A 13,543-nucleotide genomic window follows, 5' to 3' on the forward strand; every position below is an offset into this window, starting at 1 on the left:
TTGCACAGTTTTTATTGGGACATTCAGCAACCTTGAATAGTGAGGTGTTTTAGATTACAAAACCTGCTGGATATCATCATGGGACAAGCAAATACAGGGGTTGTGTTAGTGTTACTAAAATCAAAATCAGATGCATGTATACTTGTGTGTACTCAATGCTAGGAGTATAGTAAATAAATTTAATGAATTTGAAGTACTGATTAAGTCATCAAATGCAGATATTGCAGGGATATCAGAGATGTGGTGTCACACTTGCATAAGGGATACAAAATTTGAATATGGGAAGTACAATGTGTAAAGAAAGAACAAACAGACAGACCAAACTGGAGGGAAAAGGGTTATGTTTTTAGTTTTTTTTTTTTTTTTGTAAACCCCAAAAACGAGAGGTACTAGAACCTATAGTACTTAGTACCGTGCTTGGGTTGGAGGTTGAGAAGATGAAAGAAGATATTTGTTGATATTGGACTTGAACTTCTGTAGACTGTAATTTTCAGGAAATATGTATGAAGGAAGGATGTTCCAGAAAACAGCAGGTGAATGAATAAACAAGGAAGATGAAAAGTTGGTTCTGTGAGTTTGAAGCTGGGCAGCAAATGGATGTTAGCTGGTGGCTGCATGTGTTCGGACTGTTTTGAAGGAGAGAGCGGGAATTATAAAAGCCAATTTCGAAGAATAGTGCCCATGGAAGTATGTGTAGAAGAGGCATGCAGAAGAAACAGTACGTCTATGAGTCAGCGAGTGGAAAGACTCAGTTAGAGAGGAGTCATTAATTAACCTAACTGCCCTCTTCTGAATGGAATCAAGAAGCCTGAGAGATGTTTTGGGGGCACCACCCCAAATGTGGGAACAATATTCCATGGTAGGGTGGATTTGCGATTTATACAGAGTGAGCAGCTGTTTGGAAGAAAAGTAACGCCGAGAGCGAAAGAGAAAACCAAGTTTTTTAGATTGCAGAGGAAGCAATATTTGTAATGTGCTTGTGCCAAGAGAGATTAGAAGTCAGGGTAATCTCCAAAAGAGATATATCATTTTGCCTAGAAATCGGAGTGTCACCAAAGATAAGCATAGGAACAGAAGAATCCTTTTTACGAGATATCAGACAAGACTGAGTTTTCGAAGGATTGAAATCAACTAAATTGTCTTTCCCCACTGGAGTATTACCTGAAGATTGGCATTTAAGGAATTGGTAGCAGATTTTCGAGAGGTTGAAGCTGATTGAGCAAGGCAAGGTTTCTCAAAATGGAAAGTGGAATACAATGTGCTATCATCAGCAAAACTATGGATAGGATTTCCAGTCAATGGAAGAAGGTCATTGATATACAAGAGTAAAAGAGTGGGGGAAAGAACTGAACCTGGGGGACACCGGCACTAGTGGAGAAGTTAGAAGACAGAGAGCCATCTACCATCACCCTCAGTGAGCGATCAGAGAGAAAACTGGATAACCAATTACTAAATACAGTTGGCAAACCATAAGATGGAAGCTTGTTTAGAAGACCTTTATGCCAAACAAGATCAAAAGCCTTTGAGATGTCAAAAGCAACTACTTGTGTTTCACCGAACCTTTCCATTGAATTAGTCCATAAATGGGTAATAAGCCAGAATATCACCAGTGGATCGACACTGACGGAATCCATACTGGCGATCGTTGATCAGATGGAAGGTTTCTAGGTAGTTTAAGAGTTGGCGGTTAATTCATTTTTCCATTACTTTAGAAAGAGTAGAAGTAATTGCAACGGGACGATAATTGGATGGGAGGAATTTGTCACGCTTTTTAAGAACTGGCTGGATGTGAGCAACTTTCCAAGCAGAAGGAAAGACACCTTTGGAATAAGAAAGTGAAAAAAGTGGCAAAGAATAGTAGTAAGTTCAGGAGCACAGGTTTTGAGAACAAGTGGAGAAATACCATCGGGACCTGGAGCTTTCTTAGCATCAAGATTCGTCAAAATCCTTATGACATCCTTTTGACGGAAGACCATAGGAGGCATTGAATGGAGCGTGTTGTGAATGGTGGGAGGTGTTTTTCCAAGATCATTAATACATGTGTTGGAAGAAAAATGGGATGCTAGCATGTCAGCTTTATCCTTCACTGAAGTGACAGCAGAACCATCTAGTTTGCACAGAGGTGAAAGCAGAGATGGGCAAAAGTTGCAGCCAATAGCTTTGGCAAGAGACCAGAATGCTCGGCTACCATTAGGGCAGGAAGCAAGTTTTCTACTCTTAACCTGTTCAAACTCTAGTTTGGACTGATTAATAACTGCTTTACAATTGTTGTGAGCTTTGGTGTAGGCAGAAAATGAAACTGAAAAATAAGAAACAAGCCAATTACAACATGCAACATTCTTCTCTTTAACAGCCTTAGCACATTTATTGGAAAACCAAGGTTTAGATAAAGGACGAGATTTTAAAGTGGAGTGTGGGATAAAGGATTCCATTCCTGCAAGAATAATTTCACTGACACGATCTGAGCAAACGTTGACATCAGAAGTTTTGAAACAGTAATCCGGCCAAGGAAAAGAAGAAAAGAAGTCTCGCAGGTCATCCCATTTTGCATTCTTGTAACGCCAAACAACACGAGGTTGGGAATAGCCATGAGATAAAGGTTCCATTGGAGAAGAGACAATCACCAAGTTGTGATCTGAAGTGCCTAAAGGACCTCTCACTTCGACTGTGTACTTAGAAGGGTTGTTTGTGAGAAAACGATCACAAACAACCCTTCTAAGTGCACGGCCGAAGGGTTGTTGTGAGAAAAAGATCAAGCATATTGGCTGTATAATTAGGATTGTCCGGTATTCTTGTAGGTAAATGAACAATCTGTGCAAAGTCATTAGTAATTGCAAAAGCCTCAGCATCTCGACTGGCTTGGTCGGTGTGACTAGAAAACGGAAGCCAGCTGGATTTGTGAACATTAAAATCACCAAGGAAAATTACCTCACTGTTAGGAAAGTTGGATTGTAGAAAGTCAAGTTGCAAAGAGAGGAATTCAAAGAGCTCCAAGTGATTAGTGGATTTGGGAGAACGGTAGAGACCACAGATGAATTTGACACAATGAGGTAGAAAGATTTTAAGCCAGAGAACATCGGAAAGAGGAGATTCTAAATTACCAAGTCTCTGACAGGGAATATCAGAACAGACATATGCAGAAGTACCACCTTTGAGGCGAAAGGAATCATACAGCGAATAATTTGGGCATCTGAGATGAGCAGTAGTTGAATCAATCGATAACTGAGATTCTGTCAGAAAAAGTACATGGGGTTTGGCAGACTGCAAGTGGAAATGGACATTGTTGAGATTAGAATCGAGACCACGGATATTTGGAAAATGAATTAGGAAGTGTTTGGGAGGTTTAGAGCTTTTCGCAGGTAAGCTGGCTCTATTAGTTTGACAATTCGTGGTGTATTCAATAGTAAGAAAAAGTGGGTGGGACATGCTGTATGAAGTAATGAAATTTTTGGATATGGCGTACACGTGGTAAGAATATACCCATTTCCTTGACATAACCTGGCCTCGAGAATCCCCCCCCCCCCCCGCATACACTCTACTCGGGCTCCCTGCAGTCACTATCTGGCAGAGTAGAGGTAGCAAGATTATACACTAGCTGATCCGGAAGCCTCCTAGAGAGTTACCAATAGGTTCGATCTGGTGTACTAACTAGCGGCCTGCCTGCGAACACCGTTTTAGAGCTGTATCCTCGAAATGTAAGGAATAATGGATCTTGCCATGATGTTCATCATAACCTCAAAAGTCATCAATCATACTGCACGATGGAAGAGATGGGGAAGGGTTGACTGGAACTTATCTCTAGAGACTAAACACGGGTTCCACCACTTCAAGCCTCCAATAAGCAAAGTGGTGGTATTGCACCTGTTGATGAGAGTCATCTACCACCTAGTACTGCCTGGTAACATAGAGGGGCGGCATTTCTCCATGTGGTGTGGGCACCACACCTCGACCGCTGCTTACGTTGGTAGGCGCCTCCGTAGCCAGGTGGGAAGGAGCAGCAGTGCGTAGCACACACTTCTTGATTAGACTGGGGTTCGAGCCCATCACCACCAAATACGGAGGATTCGGAAAGGTCAGTGAATGACCACCGCATGTTCTGGAGCAATATGGCCTTAGTTGCTAATGCTCCTAAAAAAAAAAAACCAAAACCAACCAGCTTACGTTGGTTTACACCTGGGTGGTCACCCACCATGTACTTGTGCATGGAGGTTATGAAGCACATGGAGGTTATGAGTTAAGAAGCACATAAAATTTAAGGTAGTGTACCCAGATGATGTGGGTGGCCAGTGCAGTATCAGTCAGTTTGGTGTGACATAAGCACTGTAAAAATAAAAATGAGAGAATGAGTATGTTATAGGCCAAAGGGTTGTGATGACTATAAAAACAGCTGTATAGACAAATAGAGTGAGCTAATAAATTGGATTGTCTTGTAATGGGAGACCTTAATTTTCAGTTATCGACTAGAACTTGAGGTTGGTTACTCACACAGTATCAGAAATTTTCTGAATTTATGGGATGGCTGTTTTCTCCATTAGCCTGTTAGAGAGGCAACAAGAGAAAGCAATAATCGTGATCTGATTGTCAGAAGTGCATTAAGAATTTGCAGATAAAGAAACCACTAGGTGGCAGTGACCATAATATATTGATATGGGATGTATTAAAGATATATCTACTGATAAGGGAAGGGGATTCTCTTTTCTTAACCCGAGCCAGGTCCGTCCTGTTTTTTTCTAGTTTTTAACCCTAACTTGAAAGTTGTCCCTCCTGAAGAAAACTAATAATTTCCATAATTTCTACTCAATTTACAAAATTGAAACTCTCAGTATACATAAACAGAAGTATATTAGGCGCCTCCGTAGCCAGGTGGGAAGGAGCAGCAGTACGTAGTACATGCTTCTTGATTAGACCGGGGTTCGAGCCCGTCACCACCAAATACGGAGGATGCGGAAAGGTCAAGAAATGACCACTCCATATCCCGGAGCAATATGGCCTTAGTTGCTAATGCTCCTAAAAACCAAAATAACATAACAACAGAAGTATATTCTTTGATTTCCTACCTTTAGCGCTCAGCAAAAACTATTAATTCACTATAAAACAGCAAAAATGTACAATCACATTTCAATTTATTAAATTTTGATGTCGGCAAAACAAGATCCAAGCTTTGAAAATAAAACGTGTTACATCATTAGTTCAAAAATTCGCTCCTCAGCTCGGTGCCTCTGGCTAAAACAAATCAACAGACGCGGAGAGATAATTGACTGGTCAAGCTTATGTCATTAGCGTTACCAAGGTGATCCAAGGAGAAAATGAAACTGCAAACAACTTTTGTGGAAAACAAACAGTTGAGCCTCATTACTTGGAAACACTGATTTGCATGGCTCACTCACAACAGTTGCTTTACTGCTTTTCGTAATTGTTGTACGAAAGAATTGCAACGAATTCTTTTTGAAAAACTAAAATATCACATTTCCTTTCTTCAATATGTATTGTATCTACTAACAAAAAAATCAAGGAAATTCATCTATTGGAAGCCATACTGGAAACGGAAGGAAAACAAAAGAAAAAAAAAAATTGTCGTAAAACTGATCACTACAATGCGCATTTCATAAAAAAAAAAAAAAAAAAAGTTTGCTTTATTGTAATTGTTTCTAGAGGACTAAATCGGAACAGCAGTTTCATGGATGTATATTTGATCTTCTTACGAACTTTCAAGAAAATATTTCTATTCATAGCTGCATTATAAACTTCGAAAACTCATGTCGAAGGAACTTCACATGCATCTCACCTGGTGTACAAATGAAAAAAAAAAAAAAAATGAGCTGCTAGTAACAGATTGTTCTCACAATCTGCTACTCATAGTGAGGGATTGGGAAATTGTAAGTAATTGTTATTGAATACTTCAATATTTCCTTGATATGCATTTGATACCATCAAAAAATTTCAAGAAAAAAAATTGAATTTTCATTATCACACAATGCCCGAAAAATTCACCATAAAATGTCATGTGTTTCAATGCTCGAATTCCATTCTGAGCTGCAGCTTTAATAAAGTCACTTCTCTTGCACTAACAGAGTAGCCGTTCACCGAATGAAGAAAAACAGGGTTCATTTTCATGAAATTTCCAATACCCTTCTATCACTTGAGGGAAAAAAACTCCTTAGGGGAGGGAGTCCACCCTTTCTAGTCCGACCCTAGAGAGAGAGAGAGAGAGAAATAAAAAATACCCTTTTGGTGGGGAGAAGGCCAAGAGATTGTCAAAGGTCCAGAGAGCTAACTTTCATTTATTTTATTTATTATTATTATTTTTTAAAATTTATTATTTATTTATTTTATTTTATTTTATTATTTATTTTATTTATTTTTTTCTTGTGTTGTTCTAGCAACCCATCCTGGATTGGGGCTTTCCTGGGCCAGGATAGTTCTTTTCTTCTTCCCTCTCTTCATCTTATACAAGTTTTTCTTTCCTCTTTGGGGAAACTCGTTCCCCAGGGAGGAGGACGTGCAGATAGTAGGGGAGGCCTTGGCCTACTGCTAGGGACGAGTACCTGGAGGCAGTCATCCAGGCGATCACTGCTTCCAGGCAGCCAAATGCCTAAACACAACATCACAATACAGAACACACACATAAGCTCACAAACACAGTTTTTCTTTCCTGTCACTTTCTCCCGTGCGGGATGAAAAAATTTTCTCTCTCTCTTGCCTTCCTTTTCATCTGTCTTCATCCAGCATGGGATATTCCTATGCGGGATGAATTTTTTTTTTTTTTTTTTTCCACGTCACACACTGGCCTTACCTTGACAGTGCGTAAAAACTGAACAGAGCAACGAGGCCGAGATGAACTTTTGTTCTAGGAGCCGCCCATACAAAAACACAAAATAAATAAATATAGAAAATAAATAATAATAATAATAAAAAAAAACAGCATTGCAGCTCTAAGTCAGCTTCATCCTAGGATGCCAAAACTACAATTGTTTTAGAGAACAATATTTTGCATTTTTACTTTCTAACATTATTTTGCATTATAGCTCTGTTACAATATTTTGCTTTGTTTCTTTACATTATTGCTGTAGCCAATGATATCGGTGTGCACGACGTTTCATCACAGATGCTGAAGTTCTAATTAGTCAGTTCATCCTAGGATGCAGAATTAATTAGTCAGTTCATCCTGGAATGCAGAATTACTAATTAGTCCGAATCTGGTCTGGTGCTCATTTGAGAAAAAATCCAGAATAATTCCTCTGGAAATATTAGCTAGTGAACTGCATTATAAATTTCAAACATCGTTGTATTGCTTATCCTTTGAGTGACCGCCTTGTACAGATGTTTTATTGTGGACACTTCCTTCCAGTCAGTAAAATCACATCAGTAGTCCTCCTTTATTATGTTGCGGGAAACCGTTTTTGCTCCTAATTGATGTAGCACTTTCAAATTTCTAACATACATTAAAAGGTCGGTAAAAGAGTTGATAATTGGTGGGCAGCATTCCGACAATCAAATTTGCTGTTTATATTCTGTGATGACCACACGGTCAGAGATCCCGAGAGAGAGAGAGAGAGAGAGAGAATACAGTAATACCCTGACTTACGCGAACTCGGAGTTACGCGGTTCTTGATTTTTTCGTTTGGTGTATATCTAAAATTAGCTTACCAGTGATTTGGAAGTCAAATCATAAAGCTTGGGTGACAGCTTCCGTTTTTGAGGACTGGTTTGGTCACCACTTTATACCCGAAGTCGAATGTTATTGTAAGTCTAAACAGATTCCATTTAAAGTGATGCTTCTTATTGACAATGCACCCGGTCATCTGTGTTTTTGCCTCCAAACACAACCAGCTTGCTTCAGCCGATGGACCAGGGAGTCATCAAAAGATTCAAGGCTTACTACACGAGGCATTTGTTTGCACGTCTGAATGACGCTATGAGACAAAATAGTGAGATATCTGTTAAAGACTTTTGGAAACAATTCAATGTTTTAGATGCCGTAAGAATCATTGAAGAATCTTGGGATGAAATTCACAAAAAACATTGAATGGTGTCTGGAAGAAACTTTGTCCATTTTTTTTTCAAAAACGAGATGAAAACAGTGCCAGAAACTGATCATGTCGCTCATGTGATAGAAGTTGTTAATCTTGCCAGGCAATTAGATTTGGAAGTCAATGGTAATGATGTCAATGAGCTCATAGAGATGTGTGAGCAAAACATCACTGAAGTATCCGACACTTCAGACCCAGTTCCACCAGAAAAGCACATGACAATTGCAAGCTTGACAGAAGGTCTCAGCTCAATTGAAAAGGGCTTAAAATTTTTAGAAAACATAGACTCCATCGAAGAATGTGTTATAGCTACAAAGCAAGGAATAAAAAAATTATTAGCTTGCTACGAAGAAATTCTGCGTGAAAAAAAGAAGGCGTTGTGTTGTCAGACGAATTTGTTAGATTTTATGAAGCCATTGACATTGAAATAACTTTTTTACGTAACTCATTTATTTTTTTAATACATATTTTGTATTAATATGTATAAAGAACTGCAATTTTATTAAATATTTTTCTTCTAAACTAGTGTTTTTGTTAGTTCTTGGTCCCAATTAAACAAAATTTATATGTATTTATGTGCAAAGTTACACCCTGACTTACGCGAATTCGACTTAAGTGATTTTCGTCAGACCCACCTATCGCGTAACTTCTGGGTATTACTGTACAAGAAACTGCACTGCATTTAGCAGTCACTGACTCATCTGCCAAAAACCACAGTAAAACAATAAAAGTGATGGGGAGTAAATCTATTTGTCAGCGGAGTTTATCTGTTTATTGCAGCTCAGAACAGCTTTATGACTGTGGATAGTGAATTTATTCGGCTTCTGAACTAAAACAGAAAATTTCTCCCTTTGCGATGACATCAAAGTGTAACAAGCAAATATCTTCTAACAATACTTTTTGAGCAGCCGTTAGTCGTAATCTGTTAGCTTTGTATTGTTAGAAATATTGCAGTTATGTGAACAATAGACATTACAAGAAAGAACCTGTTATTCATAGTGGACGATTTTTTTTCCCTTTCTTTTGATGCACCAGTTTTCGAAGTTCATAATGCAGCTATAAATAGAAATATTTTCTCGAAATTTGGTTAGAAGATCAAACCCAGGAAACTGCTGTTCCGATATTGTTAACTAAAAACAATTACAATAAAGCAAACTTTTTTTTTTTTATCAAATGTGCATTGCACTATTATCAGTTTTACACCAGTTTTTCCCGTTTCCAACAGATGAATTTCCTTGATCTTCTGTTCGTAGGAGCAATACACGTTGAAGTTAGGAAATACAATCTTTTCACCTTTCGTAAACAGTTATTGCTACTGTATCGCTTTATTGCTTCTTATGTCAAAAACAGTAGCTTCCGTTCCTCTTTTGTTTATTTACACTTCTCCCTTCCCGTCTCGATGTAGCTGTACGGGAGACGAGGTCATGTGATATATACTTCCCACACTTCGCTCGTATTCAGGCAGAGTTATTTATCAGAACTGCTACTCTCTGTAAAAAGAAATTCGCACGCTTTACACCAAGAAATGAATCAAGTGTTGGGTTTCATAAGCTCTAGGCTGGTTAGGGCGGGGGTAAAAATATTAATTGAAAAGGCCTAAAAAAATGCATACTTGATGTCACATTTTTGTCATTTGCGTGAAATTCAGTAGAAGGTTTTGAAAATTTAAGTGGGAAAATTCAAGAAAACAGTTCTGGTTCCAACTATAGCGAGTTTCAGCTCTGTTATTAGAGTAAAAATTATAGAATTAACTTGTTGAACCCAGTTGGGGCTGGAACGTACTCCAGCGGACGGGAATATGGTTACCGTATTCCCGTTCGCTGGGGTACGTGGGGTAAGTGATTACAATGGTGTTAGTTCTAAATTCCTTTCAGTGGCACCAACTGATGATGTTATCAGCTGCAAATTATAAATGAGAAGCATTCAGGGAAGTAATCATAGCAGTCACTAAGCTATTTATATGAAATAGGAAAACAAAAGAGTTTTTAGAGATTAAAAAAAAGTAATCAGAGATTATTTAAGAACACAAAGGGGTATTCTTACTATAAAATACTGCAAAACTGGTAATTTTTTCAAGCAACCTTTGCCAGTGGCTAACTAATTCAGCCATAGTGAGAAGAAAGCCCAAAAATAGTTTGTGTCCTCCCCAAACCAGATTTGGCTCAATCCTGTGATTTTTAATTTTGGGTCAAAAGTTCATCGGAAAAGGCAGCACTGAAAGTTAAGTGAATTGAGTAAGCTTAATAATGATGGTATTCCAAATCTTTCTCAGAGAATACACAACAAGGGGGGGGGGGGCATAAACTGAAATTAAAACAGATGGCTGTAGGATAGATTTGTGAAAATTTGTTTTCAGCCAGAGAGTAATTGATTGTTGGAAGAATTACCATCTGGTCTAGTGGAAGTGGGTAGTTTGAATAAATTAAAGGAAAAATTAGACATAATTAAATGGGATGGACAGCTGCTTGAAGCTTTTCAGAGACATTTTCCTGTACCATTTCTACAGTATGTACATCTATTATATGGCTCTTCCACTGCTACTGTGTTAACTATACAAGAGGAGTTCAACAAGGGGGGGGGTCCCCATTATTCTTCAATATGGTTATTGATATGCTCCTGAAAGAATTACCAAGTTATGTAGGGTACACTTTACTGGGTTTCAGTGTTTACACATTAGCATTTGCTGATGACCTCATTCTAGCAGCCAATACTGCAACAGGTCTCCAATGCCTATTATAAAGGACCAGTTTGTTTTTGAGGAAGAGAGGGCTTCTCATTAATTTGTCAATCTTGCACAATCTTTTTAGTCACTTCAGGGCGAGAAAAGAAGATCAAGGTGCAGCCAGGGTGATTCCTATTAGGTGAGGAGGTGCTACCATCTTTACAAGTGCTGGATAGGTGGGACTACCTCTTGGTGTAGAGTTTCACTTCTGGTAAAACTTCATATGGCACAAACCTGGACCTGCATTTGGGGAGACTATCTAACCCCCCCCCCCCAAGCCTCAACAGCAACTGTTCATTCTAAGACATTTTCTGATTACCAGGTTTTATCATCTCATTATTCGGAGAAGAGTGATAGCTGGCAAGTTGAATAAATTGGATTTTCAAGGTCAGGTTGGCTATAAAACAATGGTTACACCTGCCCAAGGACTTAGTTAACCCCTATTTTTATGCAGATGTCTCTGTTGGGGGATTGCGAGTTCCTTCCTTCCATTGGTCTATCCCCATTCTAAAACAGAGGTTTGGATAAACTCCAGTATTCAGCATCTTCTCTAATTAGAGCCATTGCTGCTTCCTCTCCCCTGAAGGATGATATAAGTAATGCCAAGAGAAGGCAACATGATGGTTGAACAGATGCTGACACTAAGGCTAAGATGAAAGAATGATGGCAGCAACTCCTTCACAGTACATTTGATGGTCGTGGCATGGAAGAATCAGCCAAAGTCCCTGCCCAGCATCAGTGGGTCAGAGTTGGAACCTGGCCCTTATCTGCTCATTCTTACATTGACTTGATATAGACCCAAATGAATGCCCTCCCTTCCCTCTCCAGAACATCTAGAGGACGATCTTTGGATTGGAATTGTAGGGCTTGGTGTTTTGCCATCAAGACTCTTTCCTACATTGCTCTCCAGTGCCACAGGTCCCATGGCTCCAGGATTCCTAGGCATGATGCTGTGGTGAGTTTGGTTAACAATAAACTAAGTCAAAAGGGCTGTTTGACTCTTTTGGAGCCATACTTTATAACACTCAGGAAGACCTTAGAAAGCCTGATCTTTTGTGTGTGAAGGGGGAGTTGACACATCTCCTTGATGCCCAGGTTGTGGGCTCGGGATATTCTCTTGAATTGTCTCACTGACTTAAATGCCATTATTATCACAGTAATATTAGTCTAAAACAGCAAGTAGAAGAAGTTTGGTCATTTTGCTGAAGTTTCAACAATAACTATTATCTATAGGGGGTTTGGTGTCAGATGTCTGCCACCCTCCTATTATCGTTAGGTCTGACAAGATCTGATTTAAAAGATGATCTCCATCCGAGTGTTGCACAGAACCTTAGGCTGCTGGAGAGTTCAGCAGATGACTTCTGTGACTTGAATGATGAACCTCCAATGTTGGTTCTATGTTGCACATAATGTGTAGTCTACCATGGCCATTGTACATGGGAAATTAATAATAAAAATTTAGACATAATTAAATGGAATGGATAGTACTTTTTTTTTGCCGTTGCTGCATAAGCTTGTTTCCCTGCATCATTAGCCAGTACTACTACTAATAACAGTATATAATATTTGAAGACCTCAAATCACATTGCAGCAATTTTTTCACAAATTTAAAAGCTGCATCTTTAAGTTAATGATATAAATGGCATAACAAACTTTTTTAAGAGTTAATTAATCATTATAAACTTTAGAGATTAGACATTCTGATGAAAAGAGTATATGCAGTATTAAATACTGCAGTTACAATGTGTAATCTCATTTTTTGTGACCTGAGAAAAGTCTTTTCTCAAAATTAAAATTTGCTAAGATTTATTTAAGAGATACCTCTTGTAATGCCTTGCATTATTAGTGAGAGAGAGGGAGAGAGAATTTCAAAAAGCATCGATATGGGCGAAATACAGAATTTGCAATTAAGCTAAAGCACAAAGAATTGACATGTAAAATTGTACTTATAATTAATTATTATTGTATTTTTTAATATTTTATGTCAAATTGCATGCTTTTTTGTGTATTATATTTTAATATAATTGTATGTGTCAAGTTATTTTGAGATTTAAAAAAGTAGGTTGAGTTTCATTTATTTCAATAGGTACATTTATTAGCTTATGTAATACTAGGAATGCTCCTGCACTTAAGCTTGTTTCAATAACTGTGAAGAACAGAATCATGATTGCATGAATCTGTTCTTCAGAGAATCATGCAGTATTACCAGTTTGCATTAAAAATTAAAATATAGACATTTTTTAAAAATATATTCAGGAAATATTAATTATTACTGTAGTTCAAAGTGCTTGTTACATTAAAATGTTTTATATTTACATGTCCAATTCTGAGTAAAAAAAATAAAAAAAAGTTGACTTTTTTTATATTTTTTTAAAATTATAAAATATGTGGTGGAATTAGGGGTCAAAATGATGAGTAAGGATAGGGTTACCATTTTACTGGTGTGAGCTGCTTCTTGCTCCATAAAACTGGTAATGATCAGTGTATTTTGAAGTTCAGACATGTCTTTTAAGGAGGATAATGGTTGCCAGCATCTAATGCTAGCAATAGCAGTGTAAGAGATTGTATGCTTTTGCAGGTAGCACAGGGCATATTAAGCAGATAATGAAATATAAAGAAGATAAATATGTACTGAATATAAAAAAATGTACCAAACTGCTGCTCCTTGATCACTCATCACCAGATCGTGCACACTGTCAACTTCTGAAGTGATGAATATTGCAGGTGTTCCATAGCTTGGGTGAATGGTCATCTTCCAGGCTTTTCCTTCCTAATTTAAATTCTGTTGACC

General features: G+C 38.1%; 1 protein-coding gene across 3 annotated transcripts in view; it reads left to right on the top strand.

The window, feature by feature from the left end:
* LOC150091666 (terminal uridylyltransferase 4-like) overlaps positions 1 to 13,543 on the top strand; it is a 604,054-nt gene that overhangs the window by 300,696 nt on the left and 289,815 nt on the right. The window lies entirely within an intron of this gene.

The sequence above is a fragment of the Mastigoproctus giganteus genome, chromosome 1, assembly GCF_048544385.1.
Source record: "Mastigoproctus giganteus isolate SK-2022 chromosome 1, ASM4854438v1, whole genome shotgun sequence".
Classification (NCBI taxonomy): domain Eukaryota; kingdom Metazoa; phylum Arthropoda; class Arachnida; order Uropygi; family Thelyphonidae; genus Mastigoproctus; species Mastigoproctus giganteus.